General features: G+C 47.9%; 43 non-coding genes across 43 annotated transcripts; all 43 read left to right on the top strand.

The window, feature by feature from the left end:
- The first annotated feature begins 305 nt into the window (after positions 1-305).
- On the top strand, positions 306-378 carry Trnar-ccu (transfer RNA arginine (anticodon CCU)). Its single transcript has one exon. It is a non-coding gene; the product is annotated as a tRNA-Arg (tRNA).
- Positions 379-875: 497 nt separating this feature from the next.
- Positions 876-948, top strand: Trnar-ccu (transfer RNA arginine (anticodon CCU)). The gene has a single exon. It is a non-coding gene; the product is annotated as a tRNA-Arg (tRNA).
- Positions 949-1,445: 497 nt separating this feature from the next.
- Positions 1,446-1,518, top strand: Trnar-ccu (transfer RNA arginine (anticodon CCU)). Its single transcript has one exon. It is a non-coding gene; the product is annotated as a tRNA-Arg (tRNA).
- Positions 1,519-2,015: 497 nt separating this feature from the next.
- Trnar-ccu (transfer RNA arginine (anticodon CCU)) lies at positions 2,016-2,088 on the top strand. Its single transcript has one exon. It is a non-coding gene; the product is annotated as a tRNA-Arg (tRNA).
- Positions 2,089-2,585: 497 nt separating this feature from the next.
- On the top strand, positions 2,586-2,658 carry Trnar-ccu (transfer RNA arginine (anticodon CCU)). Its single transcript has one exon. It is a non-coding gene; the product is annotated as a tRNA-Arg (tRNA).
- A 497-nt stretch (positions 2,659-3,155) lies between these two features.
- On the top strand, positions 3,156-3,228 carry Trnar-ccu (transfer RNA arginine (anticodon CCU)). Its single transcript has one exon. It is a non-coding gene; the product is annotated as a tRNA-Arg (tRNA).
- Positions 3,229-3,725: 497 nt separating this feature from the next.
- Trnar-ccu (transfer RNA arginine (anticodon CCU)) lies at positions 3,726-3,798 on the top strand. Its single transcript has one exon. It is a non-coding gene; the product is annotated as a tRNA-Arg (tRNA).
- Positions 3,799-4,295: 497 nt separating this feature from the next.
- Trnar-ccu (transfer RNA arginine (anticodon CCU)) lies at positions 4,296-4,368 on the top strand. The gene has a single exon. It is a non-coding gene; the product is annotated as a tRNA-Arg (tRNA).
- A 497-nt stretch (positions 4,369-4,865) lies between these two features.
- On the top strand, positions 4,866-4,938 carry Trnar-ccu (transfer RNA arginine (anticodon CCU)). Its single transcript has one exon. It is a non-coding gene; the product is annotated as a tRNA-Arg (tRNA).
- Positions 4,939-5,435: 497 nt separating this feature from the next.
- Trnar-ccu (transfer RNA arginine (anticodon CCU)) lies at positions 5,436-5,508 on the top strand. Its single transcript has one exon. It is a non-coding gene; the product is annotated as a tRNA-Arg (tRNA).
- A 497-nt stretch (positions 5,509-6,005) lies between these two features.
- Positions 6,006-6,078, top strand: Trnar-ccu (transfer RNA arginine (anticodon CCU)). The gene has a single exon. It is a non-coding gene; the product is annotated as a tRNA-Arg (tRNA).
- Positions 6,079-6,575: 497 nt separating this feature from the next.
- Trnar-ccu (transfer RNA arginine (anticodon CCU)) lies at positions 6,576-6,648 on the top strand. The gene has a single exon. It is a non-coding gene; the product is annotated as a tRNA-Arg (tRNA).
- A 497-nt stretch (positions 6,649-7,145) lies between these two features.
- Positions 7,146-7,218, top strand: Trnar-ccu (transfer RNA arginine (anticodon CCU)). The gene has a single exon. It is a non-coding gene; the product is annotated as a tRNA-Arg (tRNA).
- Positions 7,219-7,715: 497 nt separating this feature from the next.
- Trnar-ccu (transfer RNA arginine (anticodon CCU)) lies at positions 7,716-7,788 on the top strand. The gene has a single exon. It is a non-coding gene; the product is annotated as a tRNA-Arg (tRNA).
- Positions 7,789-8,285: 497 nt separating this feature from the next.
- On the top strand, positions 8,286-8,358 carry Trnar-ccu (transfer RNA arginine (anticodon CCU)). The gene has a single exon. It is a non-coding gene; the product is annotated as a tRNA-Arg (tRNA).
- Positions 8,359-8,855: 497 nt separating this feature from the next.
- Positions 8,856-8,928, top strand: Trnar-ccu (transfer RNA arginine (anticodon CCU)). Its single transcript has one exon. It is a non-coding gene; the product is annotated as a tRNA-Arg (tRNA).
- A 494-nt stretch (positions 8,929-9,422) lies between these two features.
- On the top strand, positions 9,423-9,495 carry Trnar-ccu (transfer RNA arginine (anticodon CCU)). Its single transcript has one exon. It is a non-coding gene; the product is annotated as a tRNA-Arg (tRNA).
- Positions 9,496-9,992: 497 nt separating this feature from the next.
- Trnar-ccu (transfer RNA arginine (anticodon CCU)) lies at positions 9,993-10,065 on the top strand. The gene has a single exon. It is a non-coding gene; the product is annotated as a tRNA-Arg (tRNA).
- Positions 10,066-10,562: 497 nt separating this feature from the next.
- Trnar-ccu (transfer RNA arginine (anticodon CCU)) lies at positions 10,563-10,635 on the top strand. The gene has a single exon. It is a non-coding gene; the product is annotated as a tRNA-Arg (tRNA).
- Positions 10,636-11,132: 497 nt separating this feature from the next.
- Trnar-ccu (transfer RNA arginine (anticodon CCU)) lies at positions 11,133-11,205 on the top strand. Its single transcript has one exon. It is a non-coding gene; the product is annotated as a tRNA-Arg (tRNA).
- Positions 11,206-11,702: 497 nt separating this feature from the next.
- On the top strand, positions 11,703-11,775 carry Trnar-ccu (transfer RNA arginine (anticodon CCU)). The gene has a single exon. It is a non-coding gene; the product is annotated as a tRNA-Arg (tRNA).
- Positions 11,776-12,272: 497 nt separating this feature from the next.
- Positions 12,273-12,345, top strand: Trnar-ccu (transfer RNA arginine (anticodon CCU)). The gene has a single exon. It is a non-coding gene; the product is annotated as a tRNA-Arg (tRNA).
- A 497-nt stretch (positions 12,346-12,842) lies between these two features.
- Positions 12,843-12,915, top strand: Trnar-ccu (transfer RNA arginine (anticodon CCU)). The gene has a single exon. It is a non-coding gene; the product is annotated as a tRNA-Arg (tRNA).
- Positions 12,916-13,412: 497 nt separating this feature from the next.
- Positions 13,413-13,485, top strand: Trnar-ccu (transfer RNA arginine (anticodon CCU)). The gene has a single exon. It is a non-coding gene; the product is annotated as a tRNA-Arg (tRNA).
- A 497-nt stretch (positions 13,486-13,982) lies between these two features.
- Positions 13,983-14,055, top strand: Trnar-ccu (transfer RNA arginine (anticodon CCU)). Its single transcript has one exon. It is a non-coding gene; the product is annotated as a tRNA-Arg (tRNA).
- Positions 14,056-14,552: 497 nt separating this feature from the next.
- Positions 14,553-14,625, top strand: Trnar-ccu (transfer RNA arginine (anticodon CCU)). The gene has a single exon. It is a non-coding gene; the product is annotated as a tRNA-Arg (tRNA).
- Positions 14,626-15,122: 497 nt separating this feature from the next.
- Trnar-ccu (transfer RNA arginine (anticodon CCU)) lies at positions 15,123-15,195 on the top strand. The gene has a single exon. It is a non-coding gene; the product is annotated as a tRNA-Arg (tRNA).
- Positions 15,196-15,692: 497 nt separating this feature from the next.
- On the top strand, positions 15,693-15,765 carry Trnar-ccu (transfer RNA arginine (anticodon CCU)). Its single transcript has one exon. It is a non-coding gene; the product is annotated as a tRNA-Arg (tRNA).
- A 497-nt stretch (positions 15,766-16,262) lies between these two features.
- Trnar-ccu (transfer RNA arginine (anticodon CCU)) lies at positions 16,263-16,335 on the top strand. The gene has a single exon. It is a non-coding gene; the product is annotated as a tRNA-Arg (tRNA).
- A 497-nt stretch (positions 16,336-16,832) lies between these two features.
- Positions 16,833-16,905, top strand: Trnar-ccu (transfer RNA arginine (anticodon CCU)). The gene has a single exon. It is a non-coding gene; the product is annotated as a tRNA-Arg (tRNA).
- A 494-nt stretch (positions 16,906-17,399) lies between these two features.
- On the top strand, positions 17,400-17,472 carry Trnar-ccu (transfer RNA arginine (anticodon CCU)). The gene has a single exon. It is a non-coding gene; the product is annotated as a tRNA-Arg (tRNA).
- A 497-nt stretch (positions 17,473-17,969) lies between these two features.
- Positions 17,970-18,042, top strand: Trnar-ccu (transfer RNA arginine (anticodon CCU)). The gene has a single exon. It is a non-coding gene; the product is annotated as a tRNA-Arg (tRNA).
- Positions 18,043-18,539: 497 nt separating this feature from the next.
- Positions 18,540-18,612, top strand: Trnar-ccu (transfer RNA arginine (anticodon CCU)). Its single transcript has one exon. It is a non-coding gene; the product is annotated as a tRNA-Arg (tRNA).
- A 497-nt stretch (positions 18,613-19,109) lies between these two features.
- On the top strand, positions 19,110-19,182 carry Trnar-ccu (transfer RNA arginine (anticodon CCU)). Its single transcript has one exon. It is a non-coding gene; the product is annotated as a tRNA-Arg (tRNA).
- Positions 19,183-19,679: 497 nt separating this feature from the next.
- On the top strand, positions 19,680-19,752 carry Trnar-ccu (transfer RNA arginine (anticodon CCU)). The gene has a single exon. It is a non-coding gene; the product is annotated as a tRNA-Arg (tRNA).
- A 497-nt stretch (positions 19,753-20,249) lies between these two features.
- On the top strand, positions 20,250-20,322 carry Trnar-ccu (transfer RNA arginine (anticodon CCU)). Its single transcript has one exon. It is a non-coding gene; the product is annotated as a tRNA-Arg (tRNA).
- A 497-nt stretch (positions 20,323-20,819) lies between these two features.
- On the top strand, positions 20,820-20,892 carry Trnar-ccu (transfer RNA arginine (anticodon CCU)). The gene has a single exon. It is a non-coding gene; the product is annotated as a tRNA-Arg (tRNA).
- A 497-nt stretch (positions 20,893-21,389) lies between these two features.
- Positions 21,390-21,462, top strand: Trnar-ccu (transfer RNA arginine (anticodon CCU)). The gene has a single exon. It is a non-coding gene; the product is annotated as a tRNA-Arg (tRNA).
- A 497-nt stretch (positions 21,463-21,959) lies between these two features.
- Positions 21,960-22,032, top strand: Trnar-ccu (transfer RNA arginine (anticodon CCU)). The gene has a single exon. It is a non-coding gene; the product is annotated as a tRNA-Arg (tRNA).
- Positions 22,033-22,529: 497 nt separating this feature from the next.
- Trnar-ccu (transfer RNA arginine (anticodon CCU)) lies at positions 22,530-22,602 on the top strand. The gene has a single exon. It is a non-coding gene; the product is annotated as a tRNA-Arg (tRNA).
- Positions 22,603-23,099: 497 nt separating this feature from the next.
- Positions 23,100-23,172, top strand: Trnar-ccu (transfer RNA arginine (anticodon CCU)). The gene has a single exon. It is a non-coding gene; the product is annotated as a tRNA-Arg (tRNA).
- A 497-nt stretch (positions 23,173-23,669) lies between these two features.
- Trnar-ccu (transfer RNA arginine (anticodon CCU)) lies at positions 23,670-23,742 on the top strand. Its single transcript has one exon. It is a non-coding gene; the product is annotated as a tRNA-Arg (tRNA).
- A 497-nt stretch (positions 23,743-24,239) lies between these two features.
- Positions 24,240-24,312, top strand: Trnar-ccu (transfer RNA arginine (anticodon CCU)). The gene has a single exon. It is a non-coding gene; the product is annotated as a tRNA-Arg (tRNA).
- The last annotated feature ends 422 nt before the right edge of the window (positions 24,313-24,734 follow it).

Below are 24,734 nucleotides of genomic sequence, written 5' to 3'. Positions count from 1 at the left end.
GTTGGCGCTGTGAAAGCAAACGCTATTTTAAAATTACTTGTTGGTAAAGAGTATGACCCGTATGAAAGTTAACTGTCTTGTGTGCAGGACTTGGAGTTCAGAAGGGGAATGGCCTAAGAAGGCAGGTATAAGAATTGCCAACAGAAAGTAGGTGCCTGGACTTGGATACGTCTGAGTATGTACAGGCACACAGGAAAGGCTCATGCGACGTCCTGACTCTCTGCAGACGTAGAGTAGCGCATCAGGAATGGTACACTTGGAAAGTGTCTATTTGAGCGAGCACACCGCCAGCTTAGCGCCAGTCAGCCTCTGTGGCCTAATGGATAAGGCATCGGTCTCCTAAACCGGGGATTGTGGGTTCGAGTCCCACCAGAGGTACACGTTTTACTCACTGGGGCAAAATCACTCTCACCACATACAGGTGTAATAGTTGAGAAAGTTGGCGTTTCTGAGTGCTTACAGGTACCACAGGTATCACGACGATATGAAAATACGCCCTTACTGACAACCTGAAACGGAACGACGGCCATTATCAATCGACCTGTTAGCTGCGAAAGTGTTTCAAAGCGTGTTGGCGCTGTGAAAGCAAACGCTATTTTAAAATTACTTGTTGGTAAAGAGTATGACCCGTATGAAAGTTAACTGTCTTGTGTGCAGGACTTGGAGTTCAGAAGGGGAATGGCCTAAGAAGGCAGGTATAAGAATTGCCAACAGAAAGTAGGTGCCTGGACTTGGATACGTCTGAGTATGTACAGGCACACAGGAAAGGCTCATGCGACGTCCTGACTCTCTGCAGACGTAGAGTAGCGCATCAGGAATGGTACACTTGGAAAGTGTCTATTTGAGCGAGCACACCGCCAGCTTAGCGCCAGTCAGCCTCTGTGGCCTAATGGATAAGGCATCGGTCTCCTAAACCGGGGATTGTGGGTTCGAGTCCCACCAGAGGTACACGTTTTACTCACTGGGGCAAAATCACTCTCACCACATACAGGTGTAATAGTTGAGAAAGTTGGCGTTTCTGAGTGCTTACAGGTACCACAGGTATCACGACGATATGAAAATACGCCCTTACTGACAACCTGAAACGGAACGACGGCCATTATCAATCGACCTGTTAGCTGCGAAAGTGTTTCAAAGCGTGTTGGCGCTGTGAAAGCAAACGCTATTTTAAAATTACTTGTTGGTAAAGAGTATGACCCGTATGAAAGTTAACTGTCTTGTGTGCAGGACTTGGAGTTCAGAAGGGGAATGGCCTAAGAAGGCAGGTATAAGAATTGCCAACAGAAAGTAGGTGCCTGGACTTGGATACGTCTGAGTATGTACAGGCACACAGGAAAGGCTCATGCGACGTCCTGACTCTCTGCAGACGTAGAGTAGCGCATCAGGAATGGTACACTTGGAAAGTGTCTATTTGAGCGAGCACACCGCCAGCTTAGCGCCAGTCAGCCTCTGTGGCCTAATGGATAAGGCATCGGTCTCCTAAACCGGGGATTGTGGGTTCGAGTCCCACCAGAGGTACACGTTTTACTCACTGGGGCAAAATCACTCTCACCACATACAGGTGTAATAGTTGAGAAAGTTGGCGTTTCTGAGTGCTTACAGGTACCACAGGTATCACGACGATATGAAAATACGCCCTTACTGACAACCTGAAACGGAACGACGGCCATTATCAATCGACCTGTTAGCTGCGAAAGTGTTTCAAAGCGTGTTGGCGCTGTGAAAGCAAACGCTATTTTAAAATTACTTGTTGGTAAAGAGTATGACCCGTATGAAAGTTAACTGTCTTGTGTGCAGGACTTGGAGTTCAGAAGGGGAATGGCCTAAGAAGGCAGGTATAAGAATTGCCAACAGAAAGTAGGTGCCTGGACTTGGATACGTCTGAGTATGTACAGGCACACAGGAAAGGCTCATGCGACGTCCTGACTCTCTGCAGACGTAGAGTAGCGCATCAGGAATGGTACACTTGGAAAGTGTCTATTTGAGCGAGCACACCGCCAGCTTAGCGCCAGTCAGCCTCTGTGGCCTAATGGATAAGGCATCGGTCTCCTAAACCGGGGATTGTGGGTTCGAGTCCCACCAGAGGTACACGTTTTACTCACTGGGGCAAAATCACTCTCACCACATACAGGTGTAATAGTTGAGAAAGTTGGCGTTTCTGAGTGCTTACAGGTACCACAGGTATCACGACGATATGAAAATACGCCCTTACTGACAACCTGAAACGGAACGACGGCCATTATCAATCGACCTGTTAGCTGCGAAAGTGTTTCAAAGCGTGTTGGCGCTGTGAAAGCAAACGCTATTTTAAAATTACTTGTTGGTAAAGAGTATGACCCGTATGAAAGTTAACTGTCTTGTGTGCAGGACTTGGAGTTCAGAAGGGGAATGGCCTAAGAAGGCAGGTATAAGAATTGCCAACAGAAAGTAGGTGCCTGGACTTGGATACGTCTGAGTATGTACAGGCACACAGGAAAGGCTCATGCGACGTCCTGACTCTCTGCAGACGTAGAGTAGCGCATCAGGAATGGTACACTTGGAAAGTGTCTATTTGAGCGAGCACACCGCCAGCTTAGCGCCAGTCAGCCTCTGTGGCCTAATGGATAAGGCATCGGTCTCCTAAACCGGGGATTGTGGGTTCGAGTCCCACCAGAGGTACACGTTTTACTCACTGGGGCAAAATCACTCTCACCACATACAGGTGTAATAGTTGAGAAAGTTGGCGTTTCTGAGTGCTTACAGGTACCACAGGTATCACGACGATATGAAAATACGCCCTTACTGACAACCTGAAACGGAACGACGGCCATTATCAATCGACCTGTTAGCTGCGAAAGTGTTTCAAAGCGTGTTGGCGCTGTGAAAGCAAACGCTATTTTAAAATTACTTGTTGGTAAAGAGTATGACCCGTATGAAAGTTAACTGTCTTGTGTGCAGGACTTGGAGTTCAGAAGGGGAATGGCCTAAGAAGGCAGGTATAAGAATTGCCAACAGAAAGTAGGTGCCTGGACTTGGATACGTCTGAGTATGTACAGGCACACAGGAAAGGCTCATGCGACGTCCTGACTCTCTGCAGACGTAGAGTAGCGCATCAGGAATGGTACACTTGGAAAGTGTCTATTTGAGCGAGCACACCGCCAGCTTAGCGCCAGTCAGCCTCTGTGGCCTAATGGATAAGGCATCGGTCTCCTAAACCGGGGATTGTGGGTTCGAGTCCCACCAGAGGTACACGTTTTACTCACTGGGGCAAAATCACTCTCACCACATACAGGTGTAATAGTTGAGAAAGTTGGCGTTTCTGAGTGCTTACAGGTACCACAGGTATCACGACGATATGAAAATACGCCCTTACTGACAACCTGAAACGGAACGACGGCCATTATCAATCGACCTGTTAGCTGCGAAAGTGTTTCAAAGCGTGTTGGCGCTGTGAAAGCAAACGCTATTTTAAAATTACTTGTTGGTAAAGAGTATGACCCGTATGAAAGTTAACTGTCTTGTGTGCAGGACTTGGAGTTCAGAAGGGGAATGGCCTAAGAAGGCAGGTATAAGAATTGCCAACAGAAAGTAGGTGCCTGGACTTGGATACGTCTGAGTATGTACAGGCACACAGGAAAGGCTCATGCGACGTCCTGACTCTCTGCAGACGTAGAGTAGCGCATCAGGAATGGTACACTTGGAAAGTGTCTATTTGAGCGAGCACACCGCCAGCTTAGCGCCAGTCAGCCTCTGTGGCCTAATGGATAAGGCATCGGTCTCCTAAACAGGGGATTGTGGGTTCGAGTCCCACCAGAGGTACACGTTTTACTCACTGGGGCAAAATCACTCTCACCACATACAGGTGTAATAGTTGAGAAAGTTGGCGTTTCTGAGTGCTTACAGGTACCACAGGTATCACGACGATATGAAAATACGCCCTTACTGACAACCTGAAACGGAACGACGGCCATTATCAATCGACCTGTTAGCTGCGAAAGTGTTTCAAAGCGTGTTGGCGCTGTGAAAGCAAACGCTATTTTAAAATTACTTGTTGGTAAAGAGTATGACCCGTATGAAAGTTAACTGTCTTGTGTGCAGGACTTGGAGTTCAGAAGGGGAATGGCCTAAGAAGGCAGGTATAAGAATTGCCAACAGAAAGTAGGTGCCTGGACTTGGATACGTCTGAGTATGTACAGGCACACAGGAAAGGCTCATGCGACGTCCTGACTCTCTGCAGACGTAGAGTAGCGCATCAGGAATGGTACACTTGGAAAGTGTCTATTTGAGCGAGCACACCGCCAGCTTAGCGCCAGTCAGCCTCTGTGGCCTAATGGATAAGGCATCGGTCTCCTAAACCGGGGATTGTGGGTTCGAGTCCCACCAGAGGTACACGTTTTACTCACTGGGGCAAAATCACTCTCACCACATACAGGTGTAATAGTTGAGAAAGTTGGCGTTTCTGAGTGCTTACAGGTACCACAGGTATCACGACGATATGAAAATACGCCCTTACTGACAACCTGAAACGGAACGACGGCCATTATCAATCGACCTGTTAGCTGCGAAAGTGTTTCAAAGCGTGTTGGCGCTGTGAAAGCAAACGCTATTTTAAAATTACTTGTTGGTAAAGAGTATGACCCGTATGAAAGTTAACTGTCTTGTGTGCAGGACTTGGAGTTCAGAAGGGGAATGGCCTAAGAAGGCAGGTATAAGAATTGCCAACAGAAAGTAGGTGCCTGGACTTGGATACGTCTGAGTATGTACAGGCACACAGGAAAGGCTCATGCGACGTCCTGACTCTCTGCAGACGTAGAGTAGCGCATCAGGAATGGTACACTTGGAAAGTGTCTATTTGAGCGAGCACACCGCCAGCTTAGCGCCAGTCAGCCTCTGTGGCCTAATGGATAAGGCATCGGTCTCCTAAACCGGGGATTGTGGGTTCGAGTCCCACCAGAGGTACACGTTTTACTCACTGGGGCAAAATCACTCTCACCACATACAGGTGTAATAGTTGAGAAAGTTGGCGTTTCTGAGTGCTTACAGGTACCACAGGTATCACGACGATATGAAAATACGCCCTTACTGACAACCTGAAACGGAACGACGGCCATTATCAATCGACCTGTTAGCTGCGAAAGTGTTTCAAAGCGTGTTGGCGCTGTGAAAGCAAACGCTATTTTAAAATTACTTGTTGGTAAAGAGTATGACCCGTATGAAAGTTAACTGTCTTGTGTGCAGGACTTGGAGTTCAGAAGGGGAATGGCCTAAGAAGGCAGGTATAAGAATTGCCAACAGAAAGTAGGTGCCTGGACTTGGATACGTCTGAGTATGTACAGGCACACAGGAAAGGCTCATGCGACGTCCTGACTCTCTGCAGACGTAGAGTAGCGCATCAGGAATGGTACACTTGGAAAGTGTCTATTTGAGCGAGCACACCGCCAGCTTAGCGCCAGTCAGCCTCTGTGGCCTAATGGATAAGGCATCGGTCTCCTAAACCGGGGATTGTGGGTTCGAGTCCCACCAGAGGTACACGTTTTACTCACTGGGGCAAAATCACTCTCACCACATACAGGTGTAATAGTTGAGAAAGTTGGCGTTTCTGAGTGCTTACAGGTACCACAGGTATCACGACGATATGAAAATACGCCCTTACTGACAACCTGAAACGGAACGACGGCCATTATCAATCGACCTGTTAGCTGCGAAAGTGTTTCAAAGCGTGTTGGCGCTGTGAAAGCAAACGCTATTTTAAAATTACTTGTTGGTAAAGAGTATGACCCGTATGAAAGTTAACTGTCTTGTGTGCAGGACTTGGAGTTCAGAAGGGGAATGGCCTAAGAAGGCAGGTATAAGAATTGCCAACAGAAAGTAGGTGCCTGGACTTGGATACGTCTGAGTATGTACAGGCACACAGGAAAGGCTCATGCGACGTCCTGACTCTCTGCAGACGTAGAGTAGCGCATCAGGAATGGTACACTTGGAAAGTGTCTATTTGAGCGAGCACACCGCCAGCTTAGCGCCAGTCAGCCTCTGTGGCCTAATGGATAAGGCATCGGTCTCCTAAACCGGGGATTGTGGGTTCGAGTCCCACCAGAGGTACACGTTTTACTCACTGGGGCAAAATCACTCTCACCACATACAGGTGTAATAGTTGAGAAAGTTGGCGTTTCTGAGTGCTTACAGGTACCACAGGTATCACGACGATATGAAAATACGCCCTTACTGACAACCTGAAACGGAACGACGGCCATTATCAATCGACCTGTTAGCTGCGAAAGTGTTTCAAAGCGTGTTGGCGCTGTGAAAGCAAACGCTATTTTAAAATTACTTGTTGGTAAAGAGTATGACCCGTATGAAAGTTAACTGTCTTGTGTGCAGGACTTGGAGTTCAGAAGGGGAATGGCCTAAGAAGGCAGGTATAAGAATTGCCAACAGAAAGTAGGTGCCTGGACTTGGATACGTCTGAGTATGTACAGGCACACAGGAAAGGCTCATGCGACGTCCTGACTCTCTGCAGACGTAGAGTAGCGCATCAGGAATGGTACACTTGGAAAGTGTCTATTTGAGCGAGCACACCGCCAGCTTAGCGCCAGTCAGCCTCTGTGGCCTAATGGATAAGGCATCGGTCTCCTAAACCGGGGATTGTGGGTTCGAGTCCCACCAGAGGTACACGTTTTACTCACTGGGGCAAAATCACTCTCACCACATACAGGTGTAATAGTTGAGAAAGTTGGCGTTTCTGAGTGCTTACAGGTACCACAGGTATCACGACGATATGAAAATACGCCCTTACTGACAACCTGAAACGGAACGACGGCCATTATCAATCGACCTGTTAGCTGCGAAAGTGTTTCAAAGCGTGTTGGCGCTGTGAAAGCAAACGCTATTTTAAAATTACTTGTTGGTAAAGAGTATGACCCGTATGAAAGTTAACTGTCTTGTGTGCAGGACTTGGAGTTCAGAAGGGGAATGGCCTAAGAAGGCAGGTATAAGAATTGCCAACAGAAAGTAGGTGCCTGGACTTGGATACGTCTGAGTATGTACAGGCACACAGGAAAGGCTCATGCGACGTCCTGACTCTCTGCAGACGTAGAGTAGCGCATCAGGAATGGTACACTTGGAAAGTGTCTATTTGAGCGAGCACACCGCCAGCTTAGCGCCAGTCAGCCTCTGTGGCCTAATGGATAAGGCATCGGTCTCCTAAACCGGGGATTGTGGGTTCGAGTCCCACCAGAGGTACACGTTTTACTCACTGGGGCAAAATCACTCTCACCACATACAGGTGTAATAGTTGAGAAAGTTGGCGTTTCTGAGTGCTTACAGGTACCACAGGTATCACGACGATATGAAAATACGCCCTTACTGACAACCTGAAACGGAACGACGGCCATTATCAATCGACCTGTTAGCTGCGAAAGTGTTTCAAAGCGTGTTGGCGCTGTGAAAGCAAACGCTATTTTAAAATTACTTGTTGGTAAAGAGTATGACCCGTATGAAAGTTAACTGTCTTGTGTGCAGGACTTGGAGTTCAGAAGGGGAATGGCCTAAGAAGGCAGGTATAAGAATTGCCAACAGAAAGTAGGTGCCTGGACTTGGATACGTCTGAGTATGTACAGGCACACAGGAAAGGCTCATGCGACGTCCTGACTCTCTGCAGACGTAGAGTAGCGCATCAGGAATGGTACACTTGGAAAGTGTCTATTTGAGCGAGCACACCGCCAGCTTAGCGCCAGTCAGCCTCTGTGGCCTAATGGATAAGGCATCGGTCTCCTAAACCGGGGATTGTGGGTTCGAGTCCCACCAGAGGTACACGTTTTACTCACTGGGGCAAAATCACTCTCACCACATACAGGTGTAATAGTTGAGAAAGTTGGCGTTTCTGAGTGCTTACAGGTACCACAGGTATCACGACGATATGAAAATACGCCCTTACTGACAACCTGAAACGGAACGACGGCCATTATCAATCGACCTGTTAGCTGCGAAAGTGTTTCAAAGCGTGTTGGCGCTGTGAAAGCAAACGCTATTTTAAAATTACTTGTTGGTAAAGAGTATGACCCGTATGAAAGTTAACTGTCTTGTGTGCAGGACTTGGAGTTCAGAAGGGGAATGGCCTAAGAAGGCAGGTATAAGAATTGCCAACAGAAAGTAGGTGCCTGGACTTGGATACGTCTGAGTATGTACAGGCACACAGGAAAGGCTCATGCGACGTCCTGACTCTCTGCAGACGTAGAGTAGCGCATCAGGAATGGTACACTTGGAAAGTGTCTATTTGAGCGAGCACACCGCCAGCTTAGCGCCAGTCAGCCTCTGTGGCCTAATGGATAAGGCATCGGTCTCCTAAACCGGGGATTGTGGGTTCGAGTCCCACCAGAGGTACACGTTTTACTCACTGGGGCAAAATCACTCTCACCACATACAGGTGTAATAGTTGAGAAAGTTGGCGTTTCTGAGTGCTTACAGGTACCACAGGTATCACGACGATATGAAAATACGCCCTTACTGACAACCTGAAACGGAACGACGGCCATTATCAATCGACCTGTTAGCTGCGAAAGTGTTTCAAAGCGTGTTGGCGCTGTGAAAGCAAACGCTATTTTAAAATTACTTGTTGGTAAAGAGTATGACCCGTATGAAAGTTAACTGTCTTGTGTGCAGGACTTGGAGTTCAGAAGGGGAATGGCCTAAGAAGGCAGGTATAAGAATTGCCAACAGAAAGTAGGTGCCTGGACTTGGATACGTCTGAGTATGTACAGGCACACAGGAAAGGCTCATGCGACGTCCTGACTCTCTGCAGACGTAGAGTAGCGCATCAGGAATGGTACACTTGGAAAGTGTCTATTTGAGCGAGCACACCGCCAGCTTAGCGCCAGTCAGCCTCTGTGGCCTAATGGATAAGGCATCGGTCTCCTAAACCGGGGATTGTGGGTTCGAGTCCCACCAGAGGTACACGTTTTACTCACTGGGGCAAAATCACTCTCACCACATACAGGTGTAATAGTTGAGAAAGTTGGCGTTTCTGAGTGCTTACAGGTACCACAGGTATCACGACGATATGAAAATACGCCCTTACTGACAACCTGAAACGGAACGACGGCCATTATCAATCGACCTGTTAGCTGCGAAAGTGTTTCAAAGCGTGTTGGCGCTGTGAAAGCAAACGCTATTTTAAAATTACTTGTTGGTAAAGAGTATGACCCGTATGAAAGTTAACTGTCTTGTGTGCAGGACTTGTTCAGAAGGGGAATGGCCTAAGAAGGCAGGTATAAGAATTGCCAACAGAAAGTAGGTGCCTGGACTTGGATACGTCTGAGTATGTACAGGCACACAGGAAAGGCTCATGCGACGTCCTGACTCTCTGCAGACGTAGAGTAGCGCATCAGGAATGGTACACTTGGAAAGTGTCTATTTGAGCGAGCACACCGCCAGCTTAGCGCCAGTCAGCCTCTGTGGCCTAATGGATAAGGCATCGGTCTCCTAAACCGGGGATTGTGGGTTCGAGTCCCACCAGAGGTACACGTTTTACTCACTGGGGCAAAATCACTCTCACCACATACAGGTGTAATAGTTGAGAAAGTTGGCGTTTCTGAGTGCTTACAGGTACCACAGGTATCACGACGATATGAAAATACGCCCTTACTGACAACCTGAAACGGAACGACGGCCATTATCAATCGACCTGTTAGCTGCGAAAGTGTTTCAAAGCGTGTTGGCGCTGTGAAAGCAAACGCTATTTTAAAATTACTTGTTGGTAAAGAGTATGACCCGTATGAAAGTTAACTGTCTTGTGTGCAGGACTTGGAGTTCAGAAGGGGAATGGCCTAAGAAGGCAGGTATAAGAATTGCCAACAGAAAGTAGGTGCCTGGACTTGGATACGTCTGAGTATGTACAGGCACACAGGAAAGGCTCATGCGACGTCCTGACTCTCTGCAGACGTAGAGTAGCGCATCAGGAATGGTACACTTGGAAAGTGTCTATTTGAGCGAGCACACCGCCAGCTTAGCGCCAGTCAGCCTCTGTGGCCTAATGGATAAGGCATCGGTCTCCTAAACCGGGGATTGTGGGTTCGAGTCCCACCAGAGGTACACGTTTTACTCACTGGGGCAAAATCACTCTCACCACATACAGGTGTAATAGTTGAGAAAGTTGGCGTTTCTGAGTGCTTACAGGTACCACAGGTATCACGACGATATGAAAATACGCCCTTACTGACAACCTGAAACGGAACGACGGCCATTATCAATCGACCTGTTAGCTGCGAAAGTGTTTCAAAGCGTGTTGGCGCTGTGAAAGCAAACGCTATTTTAAAATTACTTGTTGGTAAAGAGTATGACCCGTATGAAAGTTAACTGTCTTGTGTGCAGGACTTGGAGTTCAGAAGGGGAATGGCCTAAGAAGGCAGGTATAAGAATTGCCAACAGAAAGTAGGTGCCTGGACTTGGATACGTCTGAGTATGTACAGGCACACAGGAAAGGCTCATGCGACGTCCTGACTCTCTGCAGACGTAGAGTAGCGCATCAGGAATGGTACACTTGGAAAGTGTCTATTTGAGCGAGCACACCGCCAGCTTAGCGCCAGTCAGCCTCTGTGGCCTAATGGATAAGGCATCGGTCTCCTAAACCGGGGATTGTGGGTTCGAGTCCCACCAGAGGTACACGTTTTACTCACTGGGGCAAAATCACTCTCACCACATACAGGTGTAATAGTTGAGAAAGTTGGCGTTTCTGAGTGCTTACAGGTACCACAGGTATCACGACGATATGAAAATACGCCCTTACTGACAACCTGAAACGGAACGACGGCCATTATCAATCGACCTGTTAGCTGCGAAAGTGTTTCAAAGCGTGTTGGCGCTGTGAAAGCAAACGCTATTTTAAAATTACTTGTTGGTAAAGAGTATGACCCGTATGAAAGTTAACTGTCTTGTGTGCAGGACTTGGAGTTCAGAAGGGGAATGGCGTAAGAAGGCAGGTATAAGAATTGCCAACAGAAAGTAGGTGCCTGGACTTGGATACGTCTGAGTATGTACAGGCACACAGGAAAGGCTCATGCGACGTCCTGACTCTCTGCAGACGTAGAGTAGCGCATCAGGAATGGTACACTTGGAAAGTGTCTATTTGAGCGAGCACACCGCCAGCTTAGCGCCAGTCAGCCTCTGTGGCCTAATGGATAAGGCATCGGTCTCCTAAACCGGGGATTGTGGGTTCGAGTCCCACCAGAGGTACACGTTTTACTCACTGGGGCAAAATCACTCTCACCACATACAGGTGTAATAGTTGAGAAAGTTGGCGTTTCTGAGTGCTTACAGGTACCACAGGTATCACGACGATATGAAAATACGCCCTTACTGACAACCTGAAACGGAACGACGGCCATTATCAATCGACCTGTTAGCTGCGAAAGTGTTTCAAAGCGTGTTGGCGCTGTGAAAGCAAACGCTATTTTAAAATTACTTGTTGGTAAAGAGTATGACCCGTATGAAAGTTAACTGTCTTGTGTGCAGGACTTGGAGTTCAGAAGGGGAATGGCCTAAGAAGGCAGGTATAAGAATTGCCAACAGAAAGTAGGTGCCTGGACTTGGATACGTCTGAGTATGTACAGGCACACAGGAAAGGCTCATGCGACGTCCTGACTCTCTGCAGACGTAGAGTAGCGCATCAGGAATGGTACACTTGGAAAGTGTCTATTTGAGCGAGCACACCGCCAGCTTAGCGCCAGTCAGCCTCTGTGGCCTAATGGATAAGGCATCGGTCTCCTAAACCGGGGATTGTGGGTTCGAGTCCCACCAGAGGTACACGTTTTACTCACTGGGGCAAAATCACTCTCACCACATACAGGTGTAATAGTTGAGAAAGTTGGCGTTTCTGAGTGCTTACAGGTACCACAGGTATCACGACGATATGAAAATACGCCCTTACTGACAACCTGAAACGGAACGACGGCCATTATCAATCGACCTGTTAGCTGCGAAAGTGTTTCAAAGCGTGTTGGCGCTGTGAAAGCAAACGCTATTTTAAAATTACTTGTTGGTAAAGAGTATGACCCGTATGAAAGTTAACTGTCTTGTGTGCAGGACTTGGAGTTCAGAAGGGGAATGGCCTAAGAAGGCAGGTATAAGAATTGCCAACAGAAAGTAGGTGCCTGGACTTGGATACGTCTGAGTATGTACAGGCACACAGGAAAGGCTCATGCGACGTCCTGACTCTCTGCAGACGTAGAGTAGCGCATCAGGAATGGTACACTTGGAAAGTGTCTATTTGAGCGAGCACACCGCCAGCTTAGCGCCAGTCAGCCTCTGTGGCCTAATGGATAAGGCATCGGTCTCCTAAACCGGGGATTGTGGGTTCGAGTCCCACCAGAGGTACACGTTTTACTCACTGGGGCAAAATCACTCTCACCACATACAGGTGTAATAGTTGAGAAAGTTGGCGTTTCTGAGTGCTTACAGGTACCACAGGTATCACGACGATATGAAAATACGCCCTTACTGACAACCTGAAACGGAACGACGGCCATTATCAATCGACCTGTTAGCTGCGAAAGTGTTTCAAAGCGTGTTGGCGCTGTGAAAGCAAACGCTATTTTAAAATTACTTGTTGGTAAAGAGTATGACCCGTATGAAAGTTAACTGTCTTGTGTGCAGGACTTGGAGTTCAGAAGGGGAATGGCCTAAGAAGGCAGGTATAAGAATTGCCAACAGAAAGTAGGTGCCTGGACTTGGATACGTCTGAGTATGTACAGGCACACAGGAAAGGCTCATGCGACGTCCTGACTCTCTGCAGACGTAGAGTAGCGCATCAGGAATGGTACACTTGGAAAGTGTCTATTTGAGCGAGCACACCGCCAGCTTAGCGCCAGTCAGCCTCTGTGGCCTAATGGATAAGGCATCGGTCTCCTAAACCGGGGATTGTGGGTTCGAGTCCCACCAGAGGTACACGTTTTACTCACTGGGGCAAAATCACTCTCACCACATACAGGTGTAATAGTTGAGAAAGTTGGCGTTTCTGAGTGCTTACAGGTACCACAGGTATCACGACGATATGAAAATACGCCCTTACTGACAACCTGAAACGGAACGACGGCCATTATCAATCGACCTGTTAGCTGCGAAAGTGTTTCAAAGCGTGTTGGCGCTGTGAAAGCAAACGCTATTTTAAAATTACTTGTTGGTAAAGAGTATGACCCGTATGAAAGTTAACTGTCTTGTGTGCAGGACTTGGAGTTCAGAAGGGGAATGGCCTAAGAAGGCAGGTATAAGAATTGCCAACAGAAAGTAGGTGCCTGGACTTGGATACGTCTGAGTATGTACAGGCACACAGGAAAGGCTCATGCGACGTCCTGACTCTCTGCAGACGTAGAGTAGCGCATCAGGAATGGTACACTTGGAAAGTGTCTATTTGAGCGAGCACACCGCCAGCTTAGCGCCAGTCAGCCTCTGTGGCCTAATGGATAAGGCATCGGTCTCCTAAACCGGGGATTGTGGGTTCGAGTCCCACCAGAGGTACACGTTTTACTCACTGGGGCAAAATCACTCTCACCACATACAGGTGTAATAGTTGAGAAAGTTGGCGTTTCTGAGTGCTTACAGGTACCACAGGTATCACGACGATATGAAAATACGCCCTTACTGACAACCTGAAACGGAACGACGGCCATTATCAATCGACCTGTTAGCTGCGAAAGTGTTTCAAAGCGTGTTGGCGCTGTGAAAGCAAACGCTATTTTAAAATTACTTGTTGGTAAAGAGTATGACCCGTATGAAAGTTAACTGTCTTGTGTGCAGGACTTGGAGTTCAGAAGGGGAATGGCCTAAGAAGGCAGGTATAAGAATTGCCAACAGAAAGTAGGTGCCTGGACTTGGATACGTCTGAGTATGTACAGGCACACAGGAAAGGCTCATGCGACGTCCTGACTCTCTGCAGACGTAGAGTAGCGCATCAGGAATGGTACACTTGGAAAGTGTCTATTTGAGCGAGCACACCGCCAGCTTAGCGCCAGTCAGCCTCTGTGGCCTAATGGATAAGGCATCGGTCTCCTAAACCGGGGATTGTGGGTTCGAGTCCCACCAGAGGTACACGTTTTACTCACTGGGGCAAAATCACTCTCACCACATACAGGTGTAATAGTTGAGAAAGTTGGCGTTTCTGAGTGCTTACAGGTACCACAGGTATCACGACGATATGAAAATACGCCCTTACTGACAACCTGAAACGGAACGACGGCCATTATCAATCGACCTGTTAGCTGCGAAAGTGTTTCAAAGCGTGTTGGCGCTGTGAAAGCAAACGCTATTTTAAAATTACTTGTTGGTAAAGAGTATGACCCGTATGAAAGTTAACTGTCTTGTGTGCAGGACTTGGAGTTCAGAAGGGGAATGGCCTAAGAAGGCAGGTATAAGAATTGCCAACAGAAAGTAGGTGCCTGGACTTGGATACGTCTGAGTATGTACAGGCACACAGGAAAGGCTCATGCGACGTCCTGACTCTCTGCAGACGTAGAGTAGCGCATCAGGAATGGTACACTTGGAAAGTGTCTATTTGAGCGAGCACACCGCCAGCTTAGCGCCAGTCAGCCTCTGTGGCCTAATGGATAAGGCATCGGTCTCCTAAACCGGGGATTGTGGGTTCGAGTCCCACCAGAGGTACACGTTTTACTCACTGGGGCAAAATCACTCTCACCACATACAGGTGTAATAGTTGAGAAAGTTGGCGTTTCTGAGTGCTTACAGGTACCACAGGTATCACGACGATATGAAAATACGCCCTTACTGACAACCTGAAACGGAACGACGGCCATTATCAATCGACCTGTTAGCTGCGAAAGTGTTTCAAAGCGTGTTGGCGCTGTGAAAGCAAACGCTATTTTAAAATTACTTGTTGGTAAAGAGTATGACCCGTATGAAAGTTAACTGTCTTGTGTGCAGGACTTGGAGTTCAGAAGGGGAATGGCCTAAGAAGGCAGGTATAAGAATTGCCAACAGAAAGTAGGTGCCTGGACTTGGATACGTCTGAGTATGTACAGGCACACAGGAAAGGCTCATGCGACGTCCTGACTCTCTGCAGACGTAGAGTAGCGCATCAGGAATGGTACACTTGGAAAGTGTCTATTTGAGCGAGCACACCGCCAGCTTAGCGCCAGTCAGCCTCTGTGGCCTAATGGATAAGGCATCGGTCTCCTAAACCGGGGATTGTGGGTTCGAGTCCCACCAGAGGTACACGTTTTACTCACTGGGGCAAAATCACTCTCACCACATACAGGTGTAATAGTTGAGAAAGTTGGCGTTTCTGAGTGCTTACAGGTACCACAGGTATCACGACGATATGAAAATACGCCCTTACTGACAACCTGAAACGGAACGACGGCCATTATCAATCGACCTGTTAGCTGCGAAAGTGTTTCAAAGCGTGTTGGCGCTGTGAAAGCAAACGCTATTTTAAAATTACTTGTTGGTAAAGAGTATGACCCGTATGAAAGTTAACTGTCTTGTGTGCAGGACTTGGAGTTCAGAAGGGGAATGGCCTAAGAAGGCAGGTATAAGAATTGCCAACAGAAAGTAGGTGCCTGGACTTGGATACGTCTGAGTATGTACAGGCACACAGGAAAGGCTCATGCGACGTCCTGACTCTCTGCAGACGTAGAGTAGCGCATCAGGAATGGTACACTTGGAAAGTGTCTATTTGAGCGAGCACACCGCCAGCTTAGCGCCAGTCAGCCTCTGTGGCCTAATGGATAAGGCATCGGTCTCCTAAACCGGGGATTGTGGGTTCGAGTCCCACCAGAGGTACACGTTTTACTCACTGGGGCAAAATCACTCTCACCACATACAGGTGTAATAGTTGAGAAAGTTGGCGTTTCTGAGTGCTTACAGGTACCACAGGTATCACGACGATATGAAAATACGCCCTTACTGACAACCTGAAACGGAACGACGGCCATTATCAATCGACCTGTTAGCTGCGAAAGTGTTTCAAAGCGTGTTGGCGCTGTGAAAGCAAACGCTATTTTAAAATTACTTGTTGGTAAAGAGTATGACCCGTATGAAAGTTAACTGTCTTGTGTGCAGGACTTGGAGTTCAGAAGGGGAATGGCCTAAGAAGGCAGGTATAAGAATTGCCAACAGAAAGTAGGTGCCTGGACTTGGATACGTCTGAGTATGTACAGGCACACAGGAAAGGCTCATGCGACGTCCTGACTCTCTGCAGACGTAGAGTAGCGCATCAGGAATGGTACACTTGGAAAGTGTCTATTTGAGCGAGCACACCGCCAGCTTAGCGCCAGTCAGCCTCTGTGGCCTAATGGATAAGGCATCGGTCTCCTAAACCGGGGATTGTGGGTTCGAGTCCCACCAGAGGTACACGTTTTACTCACTGGGGCAAAATCACTCTCACCACATACAGGTGTAATAGTTGAGAAAGTTGGCGTTTCTGAGTGCTTACAGGTACCACAGGTATCACGACGATATGAAAATACGCCCTTACTGACAACCTGAAACGGAACGACGGCCATTATCAATCGACCTGTTAGCTGCGAAAGTGTTTCAAAGCGTGTTGGCGCTGTGAAAGCAAACGCTATTTTAAAATTACTTGTTGGTAAAGAGTATGACCCGTATGAAAGTTAACTGTCTTGTGTGCAGGACTTGGAGTTCAGAAGGGGAATGGCCTAAGAAGGCAGGTATAAGAATTGCCAACAGAAAGTAGGTGCCTGGACTTGGATACGTCTGAGTATGTACAGGCACACAGGAAAGGCTCATGCGACGTCCTGACTCTCTGCAGACGTAGAGTAGCGCATCAGGAATGGTACACTTGGAAAGTGTCTATTTGAGCGAGCACACCGCCAGCTTAGCGCCAGTCAGCCTCTGTGGCCTAATGGATAAGGCATCGGTCTCCTAAACCGGGGATTGTGGGTTCGAGTCCCACCAGAGGTACACGTTTTACTCACTGGGGCAAAATCACTCTCACCACATACAGGTGTAATAGTTGAGAAAGTTGGCGTTTCTGAGTGCTTACAGGTACCACAGGTATCACGACGATATGAAAATACGCCCTTACTGACAACCTGAAACGGAACGACGGCCATTATCAATCGACCTGTTAGCTGCGAAAGTGTTTCAAAGCGTGTTGGCGCTGTGAAAGCAAACGCTATTTTAAAATTACTTGTTGGTAAAGAGTATGACCCGTATGAAAGTTAACTGTCTTGTGTGCAGGACTTGTTCAGAAGGGGAATGGCCTAAGAAGGCAGGTATAAGAATTGCCAACAGAAAGTAGGTGCCTGGACTTGGATACGTCTGAGTATGTACAGGCACACAGGAAAGGCTCATGCGACGTCCTGACTCTCTGCAGACGTAGAGTAGCGCATCAGGAATGGTACACTTGGAAAGTGTCTATTTGAGCGAGCACACCGCCAGCTTAGCGCCAGTCAGCCTCTGTGGCCTAATGGATAAGGCATCGGTCTCCTAAACCGGGGATTGTGGGTTCGAGTCCCACCAGAGGTACACGTTTTACTCACTGGGGCAAAATCACTCTCACCACATACAGGTGTAATAGTTGAGAAAGTTGGCGTTTCTGAGTGCTTACAGGTACCACAGGTATCACGACGATATGAAAATACGCCCTTACTGACAACCTGAAACGGAACGACGGCCATTATCAATCGACCTGTTAGCTGCGAAAGTGTTTCAAAGCGTGTTGGCGCTGTGAAAGCAAACGCTATTTTAAAATTACTTGTTGGTAAAGAGTATGACCCGTATGAAAGTTAACTGTCTTGTGTGCAGGACTTGGAGTTCAGAAGGGGAATGGCCTAAGAAGGCAGGTATAAGAATTGCCAACAGAAAGTAGGTGCCTGGACTTGGATACGTCTGAGTATGTACAGGCACACAGGAAAGGCTCATGCGACGTCCTGACTCTCTGCAGACGTAGAGTAGCGCATCAGGAATGGTACACTTGGAAAGTGTCTATTTGAGCGAGCACACCGCCAGCTTAGCGCCAGTCAGCCTCTGTGGCCTAATGGATAAGGCATCGGTCTCCTAAACCGGGGATTGTGGGTTCGAGTCCCACCAGAGGTACACGTTTTACTCACTGGGGCAAAATCACTCTCACCACATACAGGTGTAATAGTTGAGAAAGTTGGCGTTTCTGAGTGCTTACAGGTACCACAGGTATCACGACGATATGAAAATACGCCCTTACTGACAACCTGAAACGGAACGACGGCCATTATCAATCGACCTGTTAGCTGCGAAAGTGTTTCAAAGCGTGTTGGCGCTGTGAAAGCAAACGCTATTTTAAAATTACTTGTTGGTAAAGAGTATGACCCGTATGAAAGTTAACTGTCTTGTGTGCAGGACTTGGAGTTCAGAAGGGGAATGGCCTAAGAAGGCAGGTATAAGAATTGCCAACAGAAAGTAGGTGCCTGGACTTGGATACGTCTGAGTATGTACAGGCACACAGGAAAGGCTCATGCGACGTCCTGACTCTCTGCAGACGTAGAGTAGCGCATCAGGAATGGTACACTTGGAAAGTGTCTATTTGAGCGAGCACACCGCCAGCTTAGCGCCAGTCAGCCTCTGTGGCCTAATGGATAAGGCATCGGTCTCCTAAACCGGGGATTGTGGGTTCGAGTCCCACCAGAGGTACACGTTTTACTCACTGGGGCAAAATCACTCTCACCACATACAGGTGTAATAGTTGAGAAAGTTGGCGTTTCTGAGTGCTTACAGGTACCACAGGTATCACGACGATATGAAAATACGCCCTTACTGACAACCTGAAACGGAACGACGGCCATTATCAATCGACCTGTTAGCTGCGAAAGTGTTTCAAAGCGTGTTGGCGCTGTGAAAGCAAACGCTATTTTAAAATTACTTGTTGGTAAAGAGTATGACCCGTATGAAAGTTAACTGTCTTGTGTGCAGGACTTGGAGTTCAGAAGGGGAATGGCGTAAGAAGGCAGGTATAAGAATTGCCAACAGAAAGTAGGTGCCTGGACTTGGATACGTCTGAGTATGTACAGGCACACAGGAAAGGCTCATGCGACGTCCTGACTCTCTGCAGACGTAGAGTAGCGCATCAGGAATGGTACACTTGGAAAGTGTCTATTTGAGCGAGCACACCGCCAGCTTAGCGCCAGTCAGCCTCTGTGGCCTAATGGATAAGGCATCGGTCTCCTAAACCGGGGATTGTGGGTTCGAGTCCCACCAGAGGTACACGTTTTACTCACTGGGGCAAAATCACTCTCACCACATACAGGTGTAATAGTTGAGAAAGTTGGCGTTTCTGAGTGCTTACAGGTACCACAGGTATCACGACGATATGAAAATACGCCCTTACTGACAACCTGAAACGGAACGACGGCCATTATCAATCGACCTGTTAGCTGCGAAAGTGTTTCAAAGCGTGTTGGCGCTGTGAAAGCAAACGCTATTTTAAAATTACTTGTTGGTAAAGAGTATGACCCGTATGAAAGTTAACTGTCTTGTGTGCAGGACTTGGAGTTCAGAAGGGGAATGGCCTAAGAAGGCAGGTATAAGAATTGCCAACAGAAAGTAGGTGCCTGGACTTGGATACGTCTGAGTATGTACAGGCACACAGGAAAGGCTCATGCGACGTCCTGACTCTCTGCAGACGTAGAGTAGCGCATCAGGAATGGTACACTTGGAAAGTGTCTATTTGAGCGAGCACACCGCCAGCTTAGCGCCAGTCAGCCTCTGTGGCCTAATGGATAAGGCATCGGTCTCCTAAACCGGGGATTGTGGGTTCGAGTCCCACCAGAGGTACACGTTTTACTCACTGGGGCAAAATCACTCTCACCACATACAGGTGTAATAGTTGAGAAAGTTGGCGTTTCTGAGTGCTTACAGGTACCACAGGTATCACGACGATATGAAAATACGCCCTTACTGACAACCTGAAACGGAACGACGGCCATTATCAATCGACCTGTTAGCTGCGAAAGTGTTTCAAAGCGTGTTGGCGCTGTGAAAGCAAACGCTATTTTAAAATTACTTGTTGGTAAAGAGTATGACCCGTATGAAAGTTAACTGTCTTGTGTGCAGGACTTGGAGTTCAGAAGGGGAATGGCCTAAGAAGGCAGGTATAAGAATTGCCAACAGAAAGTAGGTGCCTGGACTTGGATACGTCTGAGTATGTACAGGCACACAGGAAAGGCTCATGCGACGTCCTGACTCTCTGCAGACGTAGAGTAGCGCATCAGGAATGGTACACTTGGAAAGTGTCTATTTGAGCGAGCACACCGCCAGCTTAGCGCCAGTCAGCCTCTGTGGCCTAATGGATAAGGCATCGGTCTCCTAAACCGGGGATTGTGGGTTCGAGTCCCACCAGAGGTACACGTTTTACTCACTGGGGCAAAATCACTCTCACCACATACAGGTGTAATAGTTGAGAAAGTTGGCGTTTCTGAGTGCTTACAGGTACCACAGGTATCACGACGATATGAAAATACGCCCTTACTGACAACCTGAAACGGAACGACGGCCATTATCAATCGACCTGTTAGCTGCGAAAGTGTTTCAAAGCGTGTTGGCGCTGTGAAAGCAAACGCTATTTTAAAATTACTTGTTGGTAAAGAGTATGACCCGTATGAAAGTTAACTGTCTTGTGTGCAGGACTTGGAGTTCAGAAGGGGAATGGCCTAAGAAGGCAGGTATAAGAATTGCCAACAGAAAGTAGGTGCCTGGACTTGGATACGTCTGAGTATGTACAGGCACACAGGAAAGGCTCATGCGACGTCCTGACTCTCTGCAGACGTAGAGTAGCGCATCAGGAATGGTACACTTGGAAAGTGTCTATTTGAGCGAGCACACCGCCAGCTTAGCGCCAGTCAGCCTCTGTGGCCTAATGGATAAGGCATCGGTCTCCTAAACCGGGGATTGTGGGTTCGAGTCCCACCAGAGGTACACGTTTTACTCACTGGGGCAAAATCACTCTCACCACATACAGGTGTAATAGTTGAGAAAGTTGGCGTTTCTGAGTGCTTACAGGTACCACAGGTATCACGACGATATGAAAATACGCCCTTACTGACAACCTGAAACGGAACGACGGCCATTATCAATCGACCTGTTAGCTGCGAAAGTGTTTCAAAGCGTGTTGGCGCTGTGAAAGCAAACGCTATTTTAAAATTACTTGTTGGTAAAGAGTATGACCCGTATGAAAGTTAACTGTCTTGTGTGCAGGACTTGGAGTTCAGAAGGGGAATGGCCTAAGAAGGCAGGTATAAGAATTGCCAACAGAAAGTAGGTGCCTGGACTTGGATACGTCTGAGTATGTACAGGCACACAGGAAAGGCTCATGCGACGTCCTGACTCTCTGCAGACGTAGAGTAGCGCATCAGGAATGGTACACTTGGAAAGTGTCTATTTGAGCGAGCACACCGCCAGCTTAGCGCCAGTCAGCCTCTGTGGCCTAATGGATAAGGCATCGGTCTCCTAAACCGGGGATTGTGGGTTCGAGTCCCACCAGAGGTACACGTTTTACTCACTGGGGCAAAATCACTCTCACCACATACAGGTGTAATAGTTGAGAAAGTTGGCGTTTCTGAGTGCTTACAGGTACCACAGGTATCACGACGATATGAAAATACGCCCTTACTGACAACCTGAAACGGAACGACGGCCATTATCAATCGACCTGTTAGCTGCGAAAGTGTTTCAAAGCGTGTTGGCGCTGTGAAAGCAAACGCTATTTTAAAATTACTTGTTGGTAAAGAGTATGACCCGTATGAAAGTTAACTGTCTTGTGTGCAGGACTTGGAGTTCAGAAGGGGAATGGCCTAAGAAGGCAGGTATAAGAATTGCCAACAGAAAGTAGGTGCCTGGACTTGGATACGTCTGAGTATGTACAGGCACACAGGAAAGGCTCATGCGACGTCCTGACTCTCTGCAGACGTAGAGTAGCGCATCAGGAATGGTACACTTGGAAAGTGTCTATTTGAGCGAGCACACCGCCAGCTTAGCGCCAGTCAGCCTCTGTGGCCTAATGGATAAGGCATCGGTCTCCTAAACCGGGGATTGTGGGTTCGAGTCCCACCAGAGGTACACGTTTTACTCACTGGGGCAAAATCACTCTCACCACATACAGGTGTAATAGTTGAGAAAGTTGGCGTTTCTGAGTGCTTACAGGTACCACAGGTATCACGACGATATGAAAATACGCCCTTACTGACAACCTGAAACGGAACGACGGCCATTATCAATCGACCTGTTAGCTGCGAAAGTGTTTCAAAGCGTGTTGGCGCTGTGAAAGCAAACGCTATTTTAAAATTACTTGTTGGTAAAGAGTATGACCCGTATGAAAGTTAACTGTCTTGTGTGCAGGACTTGGAGTTCAGAAGGGGAATGGCCTAAGAAGGCAGGTATAAGAATTGCCAACAGAAAGTAGGTGCCTGGACTTGGATACGTCTGAGTATGTACAGGCACACAGGAAAGGCTCATGCGACGTCCTGACTCTCTGCAGACGTAGAGTAGCGCATCAGGAATGGTACACTTGGAAAGTGTCTATTTGAGCGAGCACACCGCCAGCTTAGCGCCAGTCAGCCTCTGTGGCCTAATGGATAAGGCATCGGTCTCCTAAACCGGGGATTGTGGGTTCGAGTCCCACCAGAGGTACACGTTTTACTCACTGGGGCAAAATCACTCTCACCACATACAGGTGTAATAGTTGAGAAAGTTGGCGTTTCTGAGTGCTTACAGGTACCACAGGTATCACGACGATATGAAAATACGCCCTTACTGACAACCTGAAACGGAACGACGGCCATTATCAATCGACCTGTTAGCTGCGAAAGTGTTTCAAAGCGTGTTGGCGCTGTGAAAGCAAACGCTATTTTAAAATTACTTGTTGGTAAAGAGTATGACCCGTATGAAAGTTAACTGTCTTGTGTGCAGGACTTGGAGTTCAGAAGGGGAATGGCCTAAGAAGGCAGGTATAAGAATTGCCAACAGAAAGTAGGTGCCTGGACTTGGATACGTCTGAGTATGTACAGGCACACAGGAAAGGCTCATGCGACGTCCTGACTCTCTGCAGACGTAGAGTAGCGCATCAGGAATGGTACACTTGGAAAGTGTCTATTTGAGCGAGCACACCGCCAGCTTAGCGCCAGTCAGCCTCTGTGGCCTAATGGATAAGGCATCGGTCTCCTAAACCGGGGATTGTGGGTTCGAGTCCCACCAGAGGTACACGTTTTACTCACTGGGGCAAAATCACTCTCACCACATACAGGTGTAATAGTTGAGAAAGTTGGCGTTTCTGAGTGCTTACAGGTACCACAGGTATCACGACGATATGAAAATACGCCCTTACTGACAACCTGAAACGGAACGACGGCCATTATCAATCGACCTGTTAGCTGCGAAAGTGTTTCAAAGCGTGTTGGCGCTGTGAAAGCAAACGCTATTTTAAAATTACTTGTTGGTAAAGAGTATGACCCGTATGAAAGTTAACTGTCTTGTGTGCAGGACTTGGAGTTCAGAAGGGGAATGGCCTAAGAAGGCAGGTATAAGAATTGCCAACAGAAAGTAGGTGCCTGGACTTGGATACGTCTGAGTATGTACAGGCACACAGGAAAGGCTCATGCGACGTCCTGACTCTCTGCAGACGTAGAGTAGCGCATCAGGAATGGTACACTTGGAAAGTGTCTATTTGAGCGAGCACACCGCCAGCTTAGCGCCAGTCAGCCTCTGTGGCCTAATGGATAAGGCATCGGTCTCCTAAACCGGGGATTGTGGGTTCGAGTCCCACCAGAGGTACACGTTTTACTCACTGGGGCAAAATCACTCTCACCACATACAGGTGTAATAGTTGAGAAAGTTGGCGTTTCTGAGTGCTTACAGGTACCACAGGTATCACGACGATATGAAAATACGCCCTTACTGACAACCTGAAACGGAACGACGGCCATTATCAATCGACCTGTTAGCTGCGAAAGTGTTTCAAAGCGTGTTGGCGCTGTGAAAGCAAACGCTATTTTAAAATTACTTGTTGGTAAAGAGTATGACCCGTATGAAAGTTAACTGTCTTGTGTGCAGGACTTGGAGTTCAGAAGGGGAATGGCCTAAGAAGGCAGGTATAAGAATTGCCAACAGAAAGTAGGTGCCTGGACTTGGATACGTCTGAGTATGTACAGGCACACAGGAAAGGCTCATGCGACGTCCTGACTCTCTGCAGACGTAGAGTAGCGCATCAGGAATGGTACACTTGGAAAGTGTCTATTTGAGCGAGCACACCGCCAGCTTAGCGCCAGTCAGCCTCTGTGGCCTAATGGATAAGGCATCGGTCTCCTAAACCGGGGATTGTGGGTTCGAGTCCCACCAGAGGTACACGTTTTACTCACTGGGGCAAAATCACTCTCACCACATACAGGTGTAATAGTTGAGAAAGTTGGCGTTTCTGAGTGCTTACAGGTACCACAGGTATCACGACGATATGAAAATACGCCCTTACTGACAACCTGAAACGGAACGACGGCCATTATCAATCGACCTGTTAGCTGCGAAAGTGTTTCAAAGCGTGTTGGCGCTGTGAAAGCAAACGCTATTTTAAAATTACTTGTTGGTAAAGAGTATGACCCGTATGAAAGTTAACTGTCTTGTGTGCAGGACTTGGAGTTCAGAAGGGGAATGGCCTAAGAAGGCAGGTATAAGAATTGCCAACAGAAAGTAGGTGCCTGGACTTGGATACGTCTGAGTATGTACAGGCACACAGGAAAGGCTCATGCGACGTCCTGACTCTCTGCAGACGT

This window comes from Schistocerca nitens, chromosome 1, assembly GCF_023898315.1.
Source record: "Schistocerca nitens isolate TAMUIC-IGC-003100 chromosome 1, iqSchNite1.1, whole genome shotgun sequence".
Classification (NCBI taxonomy): Eukaryota; Metazoa; Arthropoda; class Insecta; order Orthoptera; family Acrididae; genus Schistocerca; species Schistocerca nitens.
Note: the sequence above shows the minus strand (reverse complement) of the source record. Positions and strands in the feature narration are given on the sequence as shown.